General features: G+C 42.2%; 1 long non-coding RNA gene across 1 annotated transcript; it reads right to left on the bottom strand.

Moving 5' to 3' along the window:
• Positions 1 to 8,575: 8,575 nt before the first annotated feature.
• LOC118215036 lies at positions 8,576 to 9,473 on the bottom strand. The gene is made up of 3 exons (XR_004762757.1): positions 9,324 to 9,473; positions 9,151 to 9,212; positions 8,576 to 8,950 (listed from the first exon to the last, which is right to left on the bottom strand). It is a non-coding gene; the product is annotated as an uncharacterized LOC118215036 (long non-coding RNA).
• Positions 9,474 to 19,129: the final 9,656 nt, after the last annotated feature.

Raw genomic sequence — 19,129 nt, 5'->3', positions numbered from 1 at the left:
TTGGCCAGAAGATTAAAGAATCCCTCTCCCAGACAGATGACACCGAGTTTCAGCTTAAATTACAATCAGCCCAGCACGCCCAACATGCAAGACCTGTATTCTATCCAGACCAGAACTATTCAATTTATTACGCTCTAAATTTCACACAGCTATACAATTTGGAGCACAGCACTACTAAGCTTTTTTTAGAGTAGATACAACTAATCAATGAATGAATTTGTTGCCAACAAAATTTTATTGCCGGTTTTGTCAACGTCATCGATTAGTTGTTGGAGCCCTAATTCCATATCACCCACAAAGTAGTGATACAGCGAAACCACAAATAACAGTTTGAAAACATCTCTAAGGTAAAAGTGACCCAATTCCAATTTTATGCTCACATGTGGCACAGATGTATTATGAACGTGTAAGCAGGAAAAAAAGCACATGGAATCAGATATTTTCAGAACCGCTTCAGGCCTCAATCATATGTGGAAATAAATCTGATATGAATCAGATATCTGCCAATGCGACTGTCATCTAAGCGGACAGATCGGATATTCCCGGGCATTGCGATTCGCACGTCATTGAAAATGCGACGATCTTATACTTTTACGCATTGTAACGTTACTTTCACATGCACAACTGGCTACTCTCCGCTGAAATAAAACGGTGAAAGTGAAATGGAGGACGAAGACTCAAGCCTGTGGACACCTGCTGAGGTTACAGTCTTTTAAGCCTTTGGGGCGTAGAGTCGGTGCAGGCCAAAATAAATGTTTTGTACCGAAACAAATCCATTTATGAAGAAAATTCAGCCGCGATGGGAGAGTGAAGTTTTAAACGCTCGTTTAAGCTACGATTTCATAATGTTGTAGTAGACATTGTTCTTCAGAAAATATTATGTCCTTTTTACAAATAGTTATTTCAGTCGTTCAAGGTATTGTACATCCTTTCACACAAAATTGTTAATAGAACAAGACAGCTAGAATGATAGAGGTGCACAGTGCAGTAATCCATAAACAAAATAATAAAGTAAATCATAAATAAATTGTTCACGATGTATAGAAATTAATTGTGTCTTTCTACAGGTGCATCTAAAACACGTAGGAAGTGGAAAAACTAAATGGAATCCACAGTGGAGGTGTTTGGCCAGAAGATTAAAGAATCCCTCTCCCAGACAGATGACACCGAGTTTCAGCTTAAATTACAATCAGCCCAGCACGCCCATGAGTTAAGGATGATGACCCTGTTTACACAGTTCCTTGCAGGAAGACAATCTCACCAACTTGAGATGCCACCCCTTCACCTGGGCCATACCACCCAGTCAAGCTCATACCTGGATCATGTCCACCCTCCTCGGTTTGGTCAAGATTATGCCCGCCCTGCTTCCTTTCACCAGGATCATGCCCGCCCTCCACGCTTTCACCAGGATCACACACTCCGCATTTCAAATGATGCCCACCCTCTTCCTCCCTTTTACCAGGATTATGCTTCTGCTGGTCCCTCTCACCATTCACACCCTCCATTCTTTCAAGAGGATCAGACACACCTCCTTCCTCCCTTTTGCCATGATACCCAACCTTCACCCTCTCACCAGGCCCACATCCACTCTCAGCCAATCATTCCTGCCCAGCCGAAGCCAAGCAGCCCCCATCTGCCATTTGAGGATGACTATTATACTGAAAACAAGATGATAGGTATAATTCTCCCCACTGCCCCCATTTTTTTGCCTGCCTAATTCAATATTGTTCAGGATTAATATTCAGGCAATAGTTTATATAGGCTACATTCAAGGTGAGCTCTGTTTTCTCATGTTAACATTGTAATGTTGTACACCTTGTAGGTAAGGGTGGGCGATATGACCTCTATCACCTTCCTTTTTTAAAATTAATATTCAGGCAATTTAAAGTTCAGAATAGCCTATTTTTTACATTACGTGGGAACACTGGAAGATGTTAGTGGCCTACATGCATTTGAGTTTTCTCCTGTTAACTAGAGGAGTTATGTTAGTGAAAAGTCTCAGAGGCAGTCAGATTCCGAGAGCCATAGGCTATTACGCGAAGTTTCCCTTCTTGCCTCTGGTACAGAACGGCACCTAGACCTTTGTTTGAGGCGTCTGTGTGGACGATAAACGGCTGTGAGAAGTCTGGGAACCCGAGTACTGGTGGCTCAACCAAACAGTCTATTAACCGCTCTAGTATGTGTTGATGTTTGTCAGTCCACACAATCGGTTTGTGTGAGGGCACTCCTTTGTTCTTTCCTTTCACATTGCGGGTGTTTGCCCTGTTTTGTCCCTCTTTGTCATCTTCTGTTGTCCCTTTCAGCAAGAGGTAAAGTGGTCCAGCAATGCGGGCAAAATCCTTGATGTATTGTCGGTAGTAGCTTAATAGGCCCATGATTGCTCTTAGCTGTCCTACTGTGATTGGTCTCTTTTCCTTCAAAGCCCTAACAGCGATGGTGTCAGCTGGATCTATTTTGCTCCTGTCAGCTGAGACGATTCTTCCTAGATAGCGGACCTCGCGTTTGAATATCTCGCACTTGCTGGGTTTTAGCTTGATCCCATACTTCCTTAGCTGCTGAAGCACTTTCCTCACATGGTTTACATGACTCTCAAAGGATTGACTGTAGACTAGGGTGTCATCCAAGTAAGGGATGCAGATGTTGTCTCGCAAGTCCTCCAAACACTCCTCCATACAGCGTTGAAAGGCTGCAGGGGCGTTAATCAGTCCGAAGGGAATCCTTATCCACTCGTACAGGCCCCACGGAGTCACAAATGCAGTCAGGGGTCTGCTGTCCTCGTCCATAAAGCCCTGGTGATAGGCTTTGCCCTGGTCCAACAATGAGAACCAGGAGTTGCCTTCAAGACTATCAAGAATATCCTGCACTCAAGGAATCGGCTGGCGATCAGGGTGAGTTTTTTTGTTTAGCTCCCGGTAGTCTATGCAAAGGCGAAGACTGCCATCTTTTTTCCTTACACAGACGACAGGTGAGGCATAAGGTGAGTTGGATTTCTTTACCCATCCCTGTGCGTTAAGATTGTGCAAATAGTCTTTCATCTCTTTGTATAGTGGCTTCGGCACTGACAAGTAAGTACGCGCTACAGGATCCATATCCTTTAGTGATATCCTCAGTTTCAGTTTCTCTATACTTCCTATGTCATCGTCGGACTTGGAGAAAGAAGTGCACTCCTCTCGGAGCATATTCTGCACGACTACTCTTTCAGGTTCACTGAGGTGACTCAGATTGATCGGTGGATCCCATGCATTATCAGTCGCTTGATCACTTTCCACCTTGACGTGACTCACTGACATTGGAGGGGGTGATTGAGTTCCTCTAGGCCAGTAACTGGATACACAGCTTGCACTTGGTTGAGGGTGCCCACCACAGTTCTCCCTGACAAGATAATGTCATGATCAGTGGCATTCTGTACATCAAGGACAATGAAAGGTGTAATGCCACTTCTCAACATTACGAGTGTCTCCCAAATTCCAGCCCTTCAGCCCACTGGGGGTTGATGTCAGGCTCGAAGAGAAGTGTGGTGTCTTCCTTCAGGGGTCGTGTCCGTACCTTGCATTCAATTTGAACAGAGGTGTGCTTGGGTATGTTAACTTTCTCTTTTGCGGTCTTCACAACATATTCCTGTGATTGTTCTGCACTCACTAGCTCAATAAAGGCTGGAACACTGTTTTTCTCTAGACAAGGGAAAGCTGTTTTCAGGGTCTGGTGTAGTTGTTCCTTACTCATGGCATCCGAATGCTCTGTAGCACTGGCCTTTAGTATTTGTTCTATAACGTTATAGCCTATTATGGGCTGTGAAAGATGTCTGCCTTTCATTACTAGTATGGGAACAACAAGTTCTTTGGTATTGGCTCCCTCTGCTGCTAGTCCGAAAGTAACCTCAATCCAACCTCTATAAGGCATGCTCTGTCCATTGGCGGCTGTTATTTGCAGATTGTCAGGTGCATCGATTAACTCAGAAATATCCCTCAATTTCTCATGTGGCACATGTTCCCTCTTCCACTGTTCATCAATAATACAAACTTGGGAGCCCGTATCCCACAATGCTTGAGTCTTAAGGCCTTGTATGAAGCACTCAACGAGACACCGTTTTCCTACCAGATCAACCAGGTGAGGCTGCTTGTCCTTTTTATTAGTGCGGGTGGCATCTACTTTTGAATGAGTGCGCTGGTTGCATTTCTTTCTATGCTCAGACCAATGTTCCTCTTGACAGGTCTTTGAACAGTATGTGTCTCTTTTGCAGGATGCACATATTTTTAGTTTAAAGTCTTTCGTGGAGACACTACAGTATGAGCAGCACTGTTGGGACATGTCAGTATGACCGGTTACTCCCTGTCCCTTGGGGGTAACCGTCTTTCGTTTAAAGGACTATCTACATCCTGTTTTGTACCTCTCACTCTGCAACCTGCAAAAAAGTGTTCGCCACTACCACATCTATAGCAATGGGTGCAATATTCACGTCCATTCTGCTGACAGCCAATACATTTTCGGGGCTGTGCACGGGTTGTAGCAGGATATTGGCGCTGTGGTGCAAACCTTTGTTGGTATTGAGCTGTATCTCCTCTCTGCCGTAGTCCTGGGGGAGGCCAGTAGTTTTGTGGAGGATGCTGGAACTGGGGAGCAGACATGCATTCCTGCACAACAGGTGGGGACGGATACTGTGTCTGCACTTGGTTAGGCAATCTGATAGACTCTCTGATTTGCGCAACTTCGGCACTGAGATTTTTCAATAACGCCATGTCGGAGCGCATTTCTTTAAGTTCATTCAGTATATCAGGCTGAATTTTACTTGCGTGTTCATGATTTGGGGCTTTTCCCTTTTTTTCATCAGGTACATCGTTAGACTGAGCAGAGTGCACAGTGGCAGGCCGTTGTTGCATGAGCAGTTTCTTTTTGTGTTGTCTCTCTGCTTCGTTTGCACAAGCGATGTTCAGTTTCTCGAGAAGTAGTTCATCACTACTTGTTGTTTGCTGCAGATATGGTTGGAGGTCACTTCTAATGCTATCATTTTGCAGGCCTGTCAGAACAGTGTGGAGAAACATGCTCTGCACGAGGACAGGATCGTATTTTAGACTGGACTCAGCTTCCTGTGAAGCAAACAAGATCTTTTGCCTCAAATCTAGGGCACGAATCAGGAATTTTTGTGGTGTTTCCTTACTATTTTGGACCTCCGAGGTGAGTTGTTTGTACAATTCGGTTGCACCTTTTTCTTGATAGTGGGACCGGAGAATCCTCCTCAACGTAGGTAAGGTCAGGTTTGTTTTTCCTTCCAGGTAGCTGCGTAGTTGTAAACCTGGTGCTATGGCCCTTATTACTGCGTCAACTATTTCTATTTCAGGGAAACCCTTACTGATGCCTTGCTCAATTTGGTGTGCTAGACTGGAGAAGGTAAGTTTATCTTTCTGCCCTGGCTCACCAATCTGACCTGATATTTTGAACTCTCTGTTCCACCGCAATGAAAGGTGTGGTTGGGGGATCTCATGAACTGGGACATGATTTTGGTTAGTACTATTCCCTTCACTACTCATCGACTCTTGGGCTGTACTCCGTTTCTGCCGTAGTGATAACTCCAGTGCTAGCCGTAGTCTCTAACTCTTTTTGCAACCTCTCCTGTTCAGAGGGCTGAACCACTTGCTTCTGTGAACCATTAGTCTGGCCTAGGTCTGTGGCTACCTTCTCTATTGTGCTATTTTCAGCTGCCTGTTGAAATTCACCTATTTTATCTTTCAGTATTAGTAGCTCTGCCATGCCTTGATCTTCAAGTTCTCCTAACTCTTCTCTCTCTAAATGCTTTGCAATGTGAGAGATAAGAAGAGAGCGGCTTTTGCTAGATACATTTTCCTGTGTTGACCACTCAGTACCTAGGAAATCACAAACACACTTTAACAAGAACATCTTTTGTCAATGTGTACAATGTTCCCACGACTTCCAGTTTAAAGTCCTCTAACTCTGACGAATCCATTTCAGTGTCTGACCGGTGGACAGTATCAGTGTGGTGCAGAACCTTCTCCTTGCTGAGTAGACCTCAACGCTTTCCTGGCACCAGGGGTTGACCTTAGATTGCAAGCATGTCCCTCTGCACTGTCGTTGAACCGCCACACGCTGTCATCCACTCTAGCCGTAGACGTAAGGGCTGGATGCTGGTTAGGGAAGTCTATCGTCTGGGAGAGCCGACCCTCGTCACATCCAATCCCAGCGGTGCCTCCAAAATGTTGTACCCCTGAAAAAGGGGAGAAGGATCACAATTGCAACTTAAGCAGTGTTTCCTCATCAGTGGCTTTATCTGGAATCTTTTCAACAATAAACATTTACATTTGCCAATAAATGAAAGTTCCACAGAACATGTAGGCTACGCCATGTCACAATCTACCTTCCATTTAGCGTTCCTTTCTTTCACAAGTGCATACAAGCAATGACTCAATAACAACCGTTATCTTTTAAATTATACTGTTACTGGTAGATAGCATCACTATAGTTAAAATAATTCTCCACTACCAATTTCAATTTGGCACCTGTTTTAAATTGAGTCATCTAACAAAGTCTGCTACTTTACATTTGATTTCAGTTTCATTCAATTAATTCTCTAATTTACTCTTTGATTTAATTCCTTCACACTTTTCCTTTCATATGACCTTAATTACACGATACACATTTATCTACAATGTCTTTAGTGACAAAACAAATAAAAGAAACAATTCAGTTACATACAATGGCTTAAGAACAAATATCCACAAATATGTTAACGGCAGGTTATTACAGTGAAACAGCACTAGTACCTAAATAGAAAGAGATACCATTTACGTGGACCGAGCTAGCTAGACAGCATGCACATTCCACGTGAACCTATTGGGACATTAAAATGGCTGCCGCGGCCTAGCAAGCTAGCATGTATAGCTACCATGTGTTCTCCACAAATACACTTGGTAAAACGCGGCATTTAGTAATAAACTTCAAACAAAGGCAGCAAAATGAACATGTAACCCGCACGTTATTACAGCAAATAGGCATTAACACCGAAAAACTAAAAAGGAATACCATTCGGAAAGTAGCTGCATTACAGAGACATCATGGACATTTCACGTGTCTACTGTGATCGTACATAAAATGGCTGTAGCGGCTAAATAAGCTAGCACATTTTCTCGGTTTATACACTCGGTAAAACTAGTAAAACTTCACCAACATCAACTCCATTAGTGCTTTTTCACGGTCAGGAATGTCTAACGTTCATGTTTTCACTCCATTAACAGTGTATAATTAATATACCTGAAAAAGGGGAGAAGGATCACAATTGCAACTTAAGCAGTGTTTCCTCATCAGTGGCTTTATCTGGAATGAGGAAAAAAAAGACCGCGATCCTCCTCTAGTGTATGGACGAAGGCATAAGCAATCGATCCGAAATTATTTTTAGAAGGCTTTCTTATAGATTACCGACAAAACAATTAAATTGACATAAGTTACGTTTTTGGTTTTAACTTTTCTTAAACCAGCAATGAGTATTAAGTAGTTTATCATGAATTCTCACAGTTTTACCCAATTTTCATTAATTTCTACCAGGTACTCTTGTATAAAAGAACGATCTCAACAGTTCGAAAGAATGCCCAAACCTTACTCAACATACAACACATATGTACAATATATATGTAAACGTATTTAAATGTTTACACAATGCTTTGTGACATTTCCATACCTGAAAAGGGGGGAAATCAATAAAGAAACCTGGCTACGATGTTCACTCTCTGGCATTGTTACCGAGAATGAAGCAACGTAGCGACAGTTCCCCCATCTGGCCGTCTGCAGGCATAACTAATCACTAAAGTGTCATGTCCAAAACTAAACAAATCAACTATTGATGAATGGACTGTTTCAGTAGGTAAATAGTCTTTAGACGTTCTAAACCTCTTTCAACCTTTTACAGGACTTTTTAATCCCTCCAACAGGTAAGTACTATTTATAGATATTTCTATTTTAACTGCAATGCATTTTTTCATGAATTCTCTTTTAAATGTCCACCAATAAACTCAATTAATAAAATCTCTTTTTCTACGCATTTCTGTCCAATTGATGAACTCCATGAATTCAGTTTACCACATTAGCCTAGTCTTCTTGTCAGAAATTTTTACAACAGTCTTGAATCAAACCCAGGACACTGCAGGCACAAAGCATGCACCCTAGTGTTGTGTTTGTCGTGCTTCTTGTGTTGCTTTTCAGTTGTTGTTTTTTTTGTATTCATCATGGGTTCAAGATCTATTCCATTCAAGTCATTGAATACATTTTAAATAAATAAATAATCAGCATGAAGAATGTGGACTTGACTTTATTATTATACAATTAAGGCACTTTCAGTTCACTGTACACCACAATGCAAAAAAAAGTGAGTAACGTTGCTGTACTCAGCAAAAGTCCTATATACTGTGTCTAAATTAAATGCTTCAAATATAAAACTATGAATTGGCATTTACGTTTGCTAACGTCATTACATTTTTAACCTACAGTAGCCTATATACGATTACTTGTGCCACCATAGTTCAGTGCTGTTCAGCAAATTATGGGTCAGTGCCTCCCTGATTCTTAATGGTTGGGTGTCTACAACACCCAACGGGTCAACGGCCTCTGCTGGTATGTCAGGAGGTCCAGCTGCATTGGGATCCTCACTGTATGGCTCCTTGTGTTTTTCACATATATTATGCAGAGTGCAGCATGCAGAGATGATTGTAGGGACCAATGATATGTCTACATCGAGACGTTTTGCCAGGCAACTCCATCGACCCTTTAATCGACCAAATGCACGCTCCACTGACATTCTAGCCCCGCTTAATCTCTGGTTGAAGTAATGCTGGTCTTCGGTCAGATTCCCAGTGTCAGGGTAACCCTTCATCAGCCATGACCGAAGTGGGTAAGCTGGATCCCCCAGCAGCATGATGGACACTTGTGTGCCTGTGATCTCCTCTGTGCTCTGAGGTCATGAACATATCAGAAAACATATAATTACAGCTCTCATACTGAAGAGAAATATGTGAGCATGGCACGACTATGCAAATCCAGATTAAGGTTTTCAGTTATATAATTTCATGTCAATATCAATGATCCATACTGTATTTGTATATCACGTCATTGACCCGTGTACATAGTGAATGTAAAAGAAAAATAACTCACGTTTCTGAAGAACCCTGGAGTTGTAGACACTTCCGGGCCATCCTATGTTGATGTTTGTGAAACTACAGAAAAAAAACATTGAACATTTTCACTTGAAGTACACATTTGGAGAGCGAGTGCGAGTTACTACAATGTTTTTCTCATTAGGCATATCAGAGTATATCTGTCCTTACCAAAATCTGTGGTCCACAACTGCTTGCAAGATAACAGAATGCCACCCCTTTCGATTAAAGTAGTTAGTATGGTTTTCAGGTTGAGCGATGACTGGTATATGGCTTCTATCGATTGCTCGTTCAGTGTACGCTGTATCCGGAGAACGGCGCACAACTGATGAAGTAAACAAAATTGTTTTATGTCAAATCTGAGGCAAAAAAAAAAATGCTGGTGGGAGTGGATGCAAGGAATTGCGTGTTATGCATTCAAATGACAAAGCGCTTCTTGTCACATTAATACCGCTAATTAAATCAACCGGCAGTAAACTGCATCGGAGTAAACCAGTCGCTGCACAAAACACTGCACAAAAAATTTATTGCCAGTCATTTTGGTGTCACCCCCCTATGATGGTGTCACCCGGTGCGGTCCACACCCCCCTAGTGACACCTCTGAATAAGTGTTCTCTCCTTCAACATGTCCATGTGCTTAAAAAGTGTTACTTAAGTGCTTAGTTTGCATTCAAAATTTAAACATTTGCTTTTTCAGTATAGACCAAACATTGCCTAATTGAAATCCCCCAAAATAAAAGGTCACTACAATGGTTTGATTTTTATCATTTATTTACAGATGAACTCCCGCTGAGGCAACCACCCTCTGAGGCGGAACCTGGCACCTCAATGCTTTGTAAAATAATGAAAATTATAATTATAATAAAAAAATATTATAAATGATAAAAATATTGTAATTTAAATCCTATAATATTATACAACTGTAGAATTGAAGAAAAAGAAATAACCAATTATTTTGCACAAACTTACAGCACTCTTTTTTTTTGTTTTCAAGATAAAAAATACATTCTCTAATTCCTTTTTTGCTCATGAATTTACTTTAAAGAAAGTAGCCACTGTTTAGGCACCATGTTACGACCCGGTCTAGATCAGACCGTAACAGGAAAAATTATAAGGGAATTCAGTGCGGAATGGGTAATGGAAATGAAAATTGCAAACCAACAAGCAACTCAATTCGCCCTACATTCTCCCAAATCAGTAGTGGGGTTCATACATTAACTAGGACTGGGTGACATACAGGCCACTGAAAATGCTTCTGGGGAAAAAGCATCACTGATAGCTATTGGGTGTTGATAAGACAGTCAATCATGCCTTGTAGCTTCCACGTGATTGACAAAAACACATCACATGGAAGCTGTACAATCTTGCTGCTGATTGTTTTTTTTATCAACAACTAAAAGATACCAGGGGAGATGTGTTTTTGATGTTTGGATGTTTGGCACAGAGAACAGCCAGAAAACACCAATATGTTGGGATGTTAGGACGGAGTGTGGCACAGTGGGTAAGGAACTGCGCTTGTAACCGAAAGGTCGCAGGTTCGATTCCCGGGTAAGGACACTGCCGTTGTACCCTTGAGCAAGGTACTTAACCTGCATTGCTTCAGTATATGTCCAGCTGTATAAATGGATACAATGTAAAGTGCTATGTAAAAAGTTGTGTGCGTCGCTCTGGATAAGAGCGTCTGCTAAATGCCTGTAATGTAATGTAATGTAATGTAATGTTGGAAGTCTCAGGCACAGCTGGACATTGGCTACTCCGTTTCTTCCGCCTACATGTTTCACAATAGACCAATTGTTGTCTGAATTCAATAAAAAATTGTTTTTATATTCAGCTGAAAATTATTTTTATACACAGCAACAGCTGGATAAGATCAGCAATCACAAAAATGAATTTGTCATTCTGTTTCATTTGCTGAAACAAAAAGGCAAAACTTTTTCCCTTTTCAGGCATTTCTGCGTCACCTGAATCCAGGCACAACAATCCATTACTTCTTTCTGGGCCACTGACAAAAAAGTGTCCATCTTTGATCAGATAGCACTTTATGTGTGGATAAGGAGGACTACCAATACACTCTGAGTTCCTCTTCTCTAATCCACCCAGGCTCAGAGTCAATGACATCATCCTGAGAGTCTACCACATTCCAATACCCTGTCAGGTTCAAACATGTGGGATGCACTCGTAACACAGTTATTATACTGTCTTTCCTGGTCTATGTGACACTCACATTACACAAAGTGGCTCTACCACCTATAATGCAACAATAATGGCAAGATGTGTAACACAGTCCATAGGACAGCTGAGTCTCAGTCATACCGTACGTCCAGGGAAGGAGCACTAGCAGGCGGTGGGCTGCATATGCATACATACTGTAAGTGCAAGCAAGCAAGCAAAATAACAGTAATGCTATAGACCGTAGGCAGGTGTAGGTAAAATACAGACCATGCACAATTTGGGTAACTACCTGTTCAATGATGTGGCTGGCCAGCCCGCATTCCTTAAATCTGTTATATTTCCTATAACGCTACTGACTCTATTTTACAGAATCAAATGTCACATGGTGCATAGACACAGTCAATGCCGAAACATGAGGGTGCACTGGCTGTGGCTACCGAATGTTGGCATTTTTGTGACCAGAGGCGAGGAGCGCACAGCTCAAAGCACGTGGCCCAGGTGGAAAATGGCCTGGATTAGGCCTAATATACCATAGGAGGCTGGACTTATTAACAGCCAATGAAATAACCTCTTTTCTCACCATTTAAAAGCCGTGTGCTTTGTGCAGGGTGTACTGACAATTTTTGTAGTCTACAGTACCACTGCAATGGAAAACGAGGATAAGCATGTACTAATCAGATGTTTCGCACAAGACATTCTTTTGCGGGAGGTGCAGAGTTGCGCTCTCACTTTTTAAAAAAAACTGGGTTCCAACGAATCTCATAAACAAGAGGAATACAATGACATGACTTGCTTAAACTGACAGACTATTTGCTTGCATAAATTGCATGCATTGCATCTCTCTGGTTATTATTTTTTCTCTGGGAATAGCACCCACATATGAACTTTATTTTAGGCTACCTAACCATGTACCCTTCAGCCAAAACAATAACATGACTTACATTACAGGCATTTAGCAGACGCTCTTATCCAGAGCGACTTACACAACTTTTACATTGTATCCATTTTATACAGCTGGATATATACTGAAGCAATTTCGGTTAAGTACCTTGCTCAAGGGTACAACGGTAGTGCCCTACCCGGGAATCGAACCTGCGACCTTTCGGTTACAAGCCCAGTTCCTTACCCACTGTGCTACACTCCGTCCAGACTTGTTGTTTATTGATTGCTTTGAGCACTACTAAATGATGTTAAATTAGTCTGGGAGGAGATTACTAATGCAGTTAATCCATGTAGCTTGCATATACAGTACCAGCACAAATTTTGGAAAAACTGTGCAGACTAGTCCTCTTAATACTTATTTCATCATTTTGCCCCATAGGCTTCCATCCCCCCCATGGCATTTGCTCAGCTGTAGTCTGTTACCTTCGTTGCACTCTCTCTGTCTTTCTATCTGTCAAAAAATGTGGATGGCGGGCGGACTGTCCCACGGTCTTTTCAAAAATAATTAATGCCCCAATAAGGCACCTGTGGCAGATGGCAGGGAGAGGTGAGGGGAGTGGTAATTGAGGGCAGATATGTAGCAGCCCGCTGGCTCCACCCCCGAGCCTTATATGGACTTCCTGCCCCAACGAGGCAAGCCTGGGCTTCATTAAGCCATTAAGTGCAGGGGGATAAAAGGGGAAGCGGGTTGCACAAACAGTGCAAAGTACCGTGAGGGAAACACGTGTTGCGGAGAGTGAGAGAAAGCTAAATATCTGTGTGATTACCTGTTGTGACCTGGACTGTTTGACAAACCCCGCTGTGTACCGAACTGTTTTGTCTGAGGACCTGATTTTTTGGATTACCCCTGGAATACGGAGAAAGGACAAAGAGAACGGATTGTGGACTGTGAATTGGTTACTGAATTTCCCCTTTTCCCTCCTTGTTCCCCTTTCCCTAATAAATCCCCCAATTGCACTCTAGTTCTGTTTCGTGTGCGTGTTTAGTTATTGAATCGGTGACGTGGAAACCCCACACCCGTGAGCCTGCCACAGCACCTACAAGGCTACTTGGCATTATACAAATTCTGAAGCAAATCCTAGGTACATGTGTATGTCTCTTCTTACAAATTAACAATGTGGCAAGTCTTGAAAGAGTGCAGCCATTTCAGTATTTTATTTGCATTAAACTCACACTGCCTCTGGCCATTAAGAGTTCTTGATGAAAATTTTGATGGGAAAAGTATTTCACTGCCAAATCAGAGAGACATGAGCTGGATAAGAAAACTTTTACAAGAGTGCAATTCATGTCTTTAAAGAAATGAAATAAACTGATTGTAAAAACCACAAAAAACATAAATAACATAATTTAATTAAGTGTGGTGAGCTGTGAAGAACATGAAAATAAAAATACAAAAAAATGTATATAAAAAACAATTCCACTGACAAACTCATAAATAAGATAAGTAACAGGTAAACAAAATAGAATCTTCGAGGACTTTTAATTGAACATGTACATGTTTCTCTCACTAAAGAAAAATGAAAAACTATACCATTTCCAAACCAAATAAAATAAAACTGCAACCTGCATGAAAAACACAGTTATCAGTGAGAGAGAGGCCCAGTGGTGCAGGCTTAGAAAAAGAAGCAGTGAGATAAAGGCACTGTGGTGTAGCCTTAGATAATGGAGCAGTGAGAGAGAGGCCCTGTGGTGCAGAAGGCTTAGAAAAAAGAATAGTGAGAGAAAGGCCCTGTGATGCAGGCTTAGCAAAAGGAGCTGTGAGAGGGAGACCCTGTGGTGCAGGCTTAGCAAAAAGAGCTGTGGTGAAGCCTTAGATAATGGAGCAGTGAGAGAGAGGCCCTGTGGTGTAGCCCTAGAAAATGGAGCAGTGAGAGAAAGACCCTGTGGTGTAGCCTTAGAAAATGGAGCAGTGAGAGAGAGGCCCTGTGGTGTAGCCTTAGAAAATGGAGCAGTGAGAGAAAGACCCTGTGGTGCAAAAGGCTTAGCAAAAGGAGCTGTGAGAGAGGCCCTGTGATGCAGGCTTAGCAAAGGGAGCTATGAGAGAGAGGCCCTGTGGTACAGCCTTAGATAATGGAGCAGTGAGAGAGAGGCCCTGTGGTGCAGGCTTAGATAATGGAGCAGTGAGAGAAAGACCCTGTGGTGCAGAAGGCTTAGCAAAAGGAGCTGTGAGAGAGATGCCCTGTGGTGAAGCAGTTTTAGCTATAGTACCTGTGATAGAGGCCCTTTGGAGAAGCCTTAGCTGAAAGGGCTGTGAGAGAGAGGCCCTGTGGTACAGCCTTAAGGCTGCTTCATACTTTCTGTGTCCGCGGACAGCTGCAGACTTGTACCGGTCGCACAGACGCGCACCCGGTTCCATTCATGCTAAAATTGAGGGTCCGAGTCGGTCTGGCTTTCCACGCATGCGCATTTCCCGATCTACACTCCATTCCAGCTCCATTACCACAGAGTGAATGCGTAAGTGAATGCAATGATAAGAAAATTTTCGGTTACGCTGACCGATAAAACACTATTCCAAAAGCAAAATTAGACATGCTATACATCGTTAAAAAGCTTATACTCTCACCTACTGAATAAATGAATTGCCAATCAAGCCAGACCGTACTAAAAAGGGCGACAACGCCGTAAATAACAGGTGTGGTATTACGCACAGCTATTTTTGAAGGTACCCAGGTATCACAAATGTGTGTGTATTTCACAAACGGATTGTCCAAGACAATATATGACCGTCAGTCTCAAAAGGGACATCTCTACACGTAAAACCAATGGGAAGGTTGTATATTTATTCAATATTTAGTCCCAGATATTGACTGTAGAATGACATGGTATCATTTTTTATCGTTTATTTCGTTATTCAGTCAGCAGCGTTTTCACTGCTGTATTGGCATATCTTAGGGGTATTGTTGGGTTTATCATGTTGCCTGTGACGGAATACGATTAACGGAATAAGAATATTTTTATGAATGCCCAGATAGACAATATAAATGTGGGTAATGGTGGATCTCCTTGCACAACTCTCTTCAAAACAAGCATCCATTAAAATTTGTTATTTGGAGCATGCGCAGCCGTCGCGCTTGCTATGTGTACTGTCCGCTACAAATTTTGGGCTGCACGCAGACGTCCGCATAGGGGTCCACGCGGACCTTCCGGACATTCCGGCCCTGTGGTTCTGCAGCCTTAACTAAAGGGGCTGTGAGAGAGACTCTGTGGTTCTATAGCCTTAACTAAAGGGGCTGTGAGAGAGACTCTGTGGTTCTGGAGCCTTAACTAAAGGGGCTGTGAGAGAGAGAGGCCATTTTAGCTAAAGGAGCTGTGAGAAAGATGCTCTATGATGCAGCCCTAGCTATAGGATATATGAGAGACAGGCCCTGTGGTGCAGTCCTAGCTAAAGGATCTGTGACAGAGACGTGTTAGGATTAGTTAGGGTTTAGTTTGTAATGAAATAATGAGAGATCCCATATAACACAGGTTAAACTAAACTATATGTCCTGGATCAAAAACTCCTTGACCAAAAGTATGTAAAATGTAAGTGTGGATAAGCAGAACTACTAAAGATTTATGAAGTAAAAAGTAAGCAGTGTAACCCAGTGTCTCCACATTTATCAAAAAGGTTTAGTGGTCCAAAAACATATCCAAAATTTCAGTGTGTAATTAATGTGTAATCATTAACTCTCGTCTAAGTCTACAGTATGTAATGTTTTCTTGTATGGGGATTACAACAATATTCATTTGTCCACCAGGTTTTGGCGATGTTCCAGCTTTCACATCATATCCGGTGCATGAAACACAAACACTGCTGAACTTCTGACTGAACTATCAATGAATGCTTACGTTACAGTATGAAATATCTTCATTATACAATACCACTAATCTATTCAAAGGCACTCAATTTTAAAAATAATGCATATCAAGGAAATATTTTGAGCAGTAATACTTACATAGCGATGATGAAATAGTGCTTGTTAAATGAACAACCAATGTGACAATGTTGGTTGCAGGTGCAATGGATGTCTGAGTTGAGCAATCTAGGCACTCTGGCATGCAGACCACTAGGGGGCTTGTGCAAAGGGGTTAAATATAAATATGTTAGCTTTCAGACTATTGCGAATACATCTAGCCTACACTCCGTTATTCTTCTACCACACACATAATAAATACTTAGAAAATGTATTTATTTACTTCTGTATGTATATTGGCTAGCGAGGGGTAGTTAGACCATTCTGAATATGTATAGCTACACTCAGTAAGTCCTGTCTGTCACACACAGGAGTACATGAATACACAATATGTGTTTTACTCCTGTGAATTGTGCTAGTTCGTGAGAAGGACAGCTAACTAGACTATTGTGAATAGCCTACACCCAGTCATTCCCCTGTCACACACAGGAGTATATAAATTCTGTGCATGTATTTAGTTGTACGATGCTAGCTATCTCTTGCTTGCTACCAATCTATTTATTTCCCTAGCTAGCTAGCTACTGATCCAAAAAATGAGAGAGAAATAGAGCTTGCTGTCACTAGCGTGTACTTTATTCCCTATTAATTTAAATTACGTAATGTAATTATCGATCTGCGTCGTATGAGCTTAAGCCGGTTATAATACCTCCTTTAAATGCATAATCCCTAATCATGATACATGTGGAAATGTTTAGCTATTGAATCCTTCCTATTCACAGATATCTCATGTATCACATCACACATAAATTCGGTGGCATTGTATTGATTGCATTGGCATTTTCACTATAGGCCTATTTCACATTTCCGGGTATGTAAACCGGATGTAGGGGTCTCTCATTTCCGGTTAGCTTAACCGCCACCAAAAACAATGGCAGCGACGAAGAGCAACCAGTTTTGTAGCGTTCCTCTGTGTACCTGTTAGGATGCGTGGGGGGGTTGGACCCAAACGCAGAGGTCAAACAATACAAAAACTCCAAAATGGAAGAACAAAAAAGACTTTACTTGAAAGGGGGAACACAAGGGAACAGAAAGCCTCGCAGGGCGACCTTAAACAAACAAGGAAAACTTCAACGCAGGAACAAAAAATGCAAAAATCCAAAACATCAGAACACCAAGGCATAGGCAAGAACACGTGGCTTACAAACGAACAATCAGACATAACCACAAGGATCCAGCACCTGAGTCAAGGGAGGGGGAAACTTAAATAGAACAGACACTGAGGAGACACAGGAGGGCACCATGAACAATCAGGCCACAGAGAGGGAAGGGAAAACGAGACAAGCCGCAACCAATAATAGGACAATTGAAAACAATCATACAATTAACACAGGGGGAGCAGGACACAAAACAGAAGTGCCGCCATCTGGCGGCCCAACAGGGAAAACGCAGACAGGAACACAGTACCAATTCAAAGAAAAAACTGCCTTATTTGTCATTTCAACAGCTTTCCAACCGATGTACTCCAAAAAAAGAAATGGATTCATGCGATTAGCAGAGATGAGGGAGAAGATTTCACCGTTAGGAGGTACAGCACTTACGTGTGGACTGCACTTTGAAGAGAGTGACATGCATGTTCATATTGAGTCTAGCCGCAAGTACCTTACTGTGCAGTCAGTCCCTTAGAGATTTTCTTGGAACAACTGGGGTAAAACTAAAAATCGAGAGTCAGCCACATCGAGGAGAAGAGGTGTTGCTGGCTTTGGAGAGGAGATGGAAGATGAAGCAGAGCTTAGTGATGCCACAATTGCAACCACGGATCACGACTACGACTGCCGTCCTCCCGGTTGAGTGCCACGATAACGTTAGCAAGCTAGCTAGCTTTGATGGGTTGATGATTGTTTTTATACGGTATATAGTTGGTGTGTACAAATAGCTGTAGTTGTGTGGAAAATCAGACTGTAAAAGCTTGCTAAGTAGAATGAATGTGTTATAATGTTGCAAACTAACTTAAACTAACTCATTATGATAGCTAGCTAGTTAGCTACTGCTTTGTGAATGAGATTACACTCGATATTAAACGTTTCTCCTCACATACAGTCACTACCAACTCCTTTGTTTTTTATCATTCATTGAGAACTAATGCAGTTTCAGTCATGTGGTATTTGTTACTCAAGAATGTCATGAAAACAGTTAGCTAGCTATATTTTATGTTATGATTAGCAAATTACGTTTAACGTAGCTACGTTAGCCAGCTAGCTTGTTAGCAAGCACATATTTGGATATTCAATGTTGAAACCGTAGAAGCATGTTTAGTTTAGTTGTTAATTGTAATTACAAAATGTATTGACGGGCATCGCGACAAGTCTACTTAAGATATATCAGCAAGGCTTCATCATGTAAGCACAAGAGTCAGTTCAGCAGAGAGGAAATGGAGAGAACCATTGCCAGACTCCGTATTCTGGTTGAACGGGCAATTAGGAGGGTAAAAGAGTACTACATCTGGGATTCACCAATTCCTCTAACCCTGGCAGGCACTGTAAACCAAATATGGTCCAACTGTTGTGTCATGGTGAATTACCAGGGTCCTCTCGACCTTGAGTGAGTAGAAAGTTACAAAAGGCTCACTACCTCTCCAGCCAATAACACCGAGCTCACCTCTCCAGCCAATAACACTGGGCTCACCTCTGCTCTCCAGCCAATAACACCGGGCTCACCTATCGAGCCAATACCACCGGGCTCACCTGACCAGCCAATTACACCAGGCTCTCCTCTCCAGCCAATAACACTGGGCTCACCTCTGCTCTCCAGCCATTAACACCGGGCTTACCTCTCCAGCCAATAACACCAGGCTCTCCTCTCCAGCCAATAACGCCGGGCTCACCTCTCCTCTCCAGCCAATAATACCAGGCTCACCTCTCCAGCCAATAACACCGGGCTCACCTCTGCTCTCCAGCCATTAACACCAGGCTC

Source organism: Anguilla anguilla, chromosome 16 (genome assembly GCF_013347855.1).
Source record: "Anguilla anguilla isolate fAngAng1 chromosome 16, fAngAng1.pri, whole genome shotgun sequence".
Classification (NCBI taxonomy): Eukaryota; Metazoa; Chordata; class Actinopteri; order Anguilliformes; family Anguillidae; genus Anguilla; species Anguilla anguilla.
This window is presented reverse-complemented; position numbering and strand designations above follow the sequence as displayed.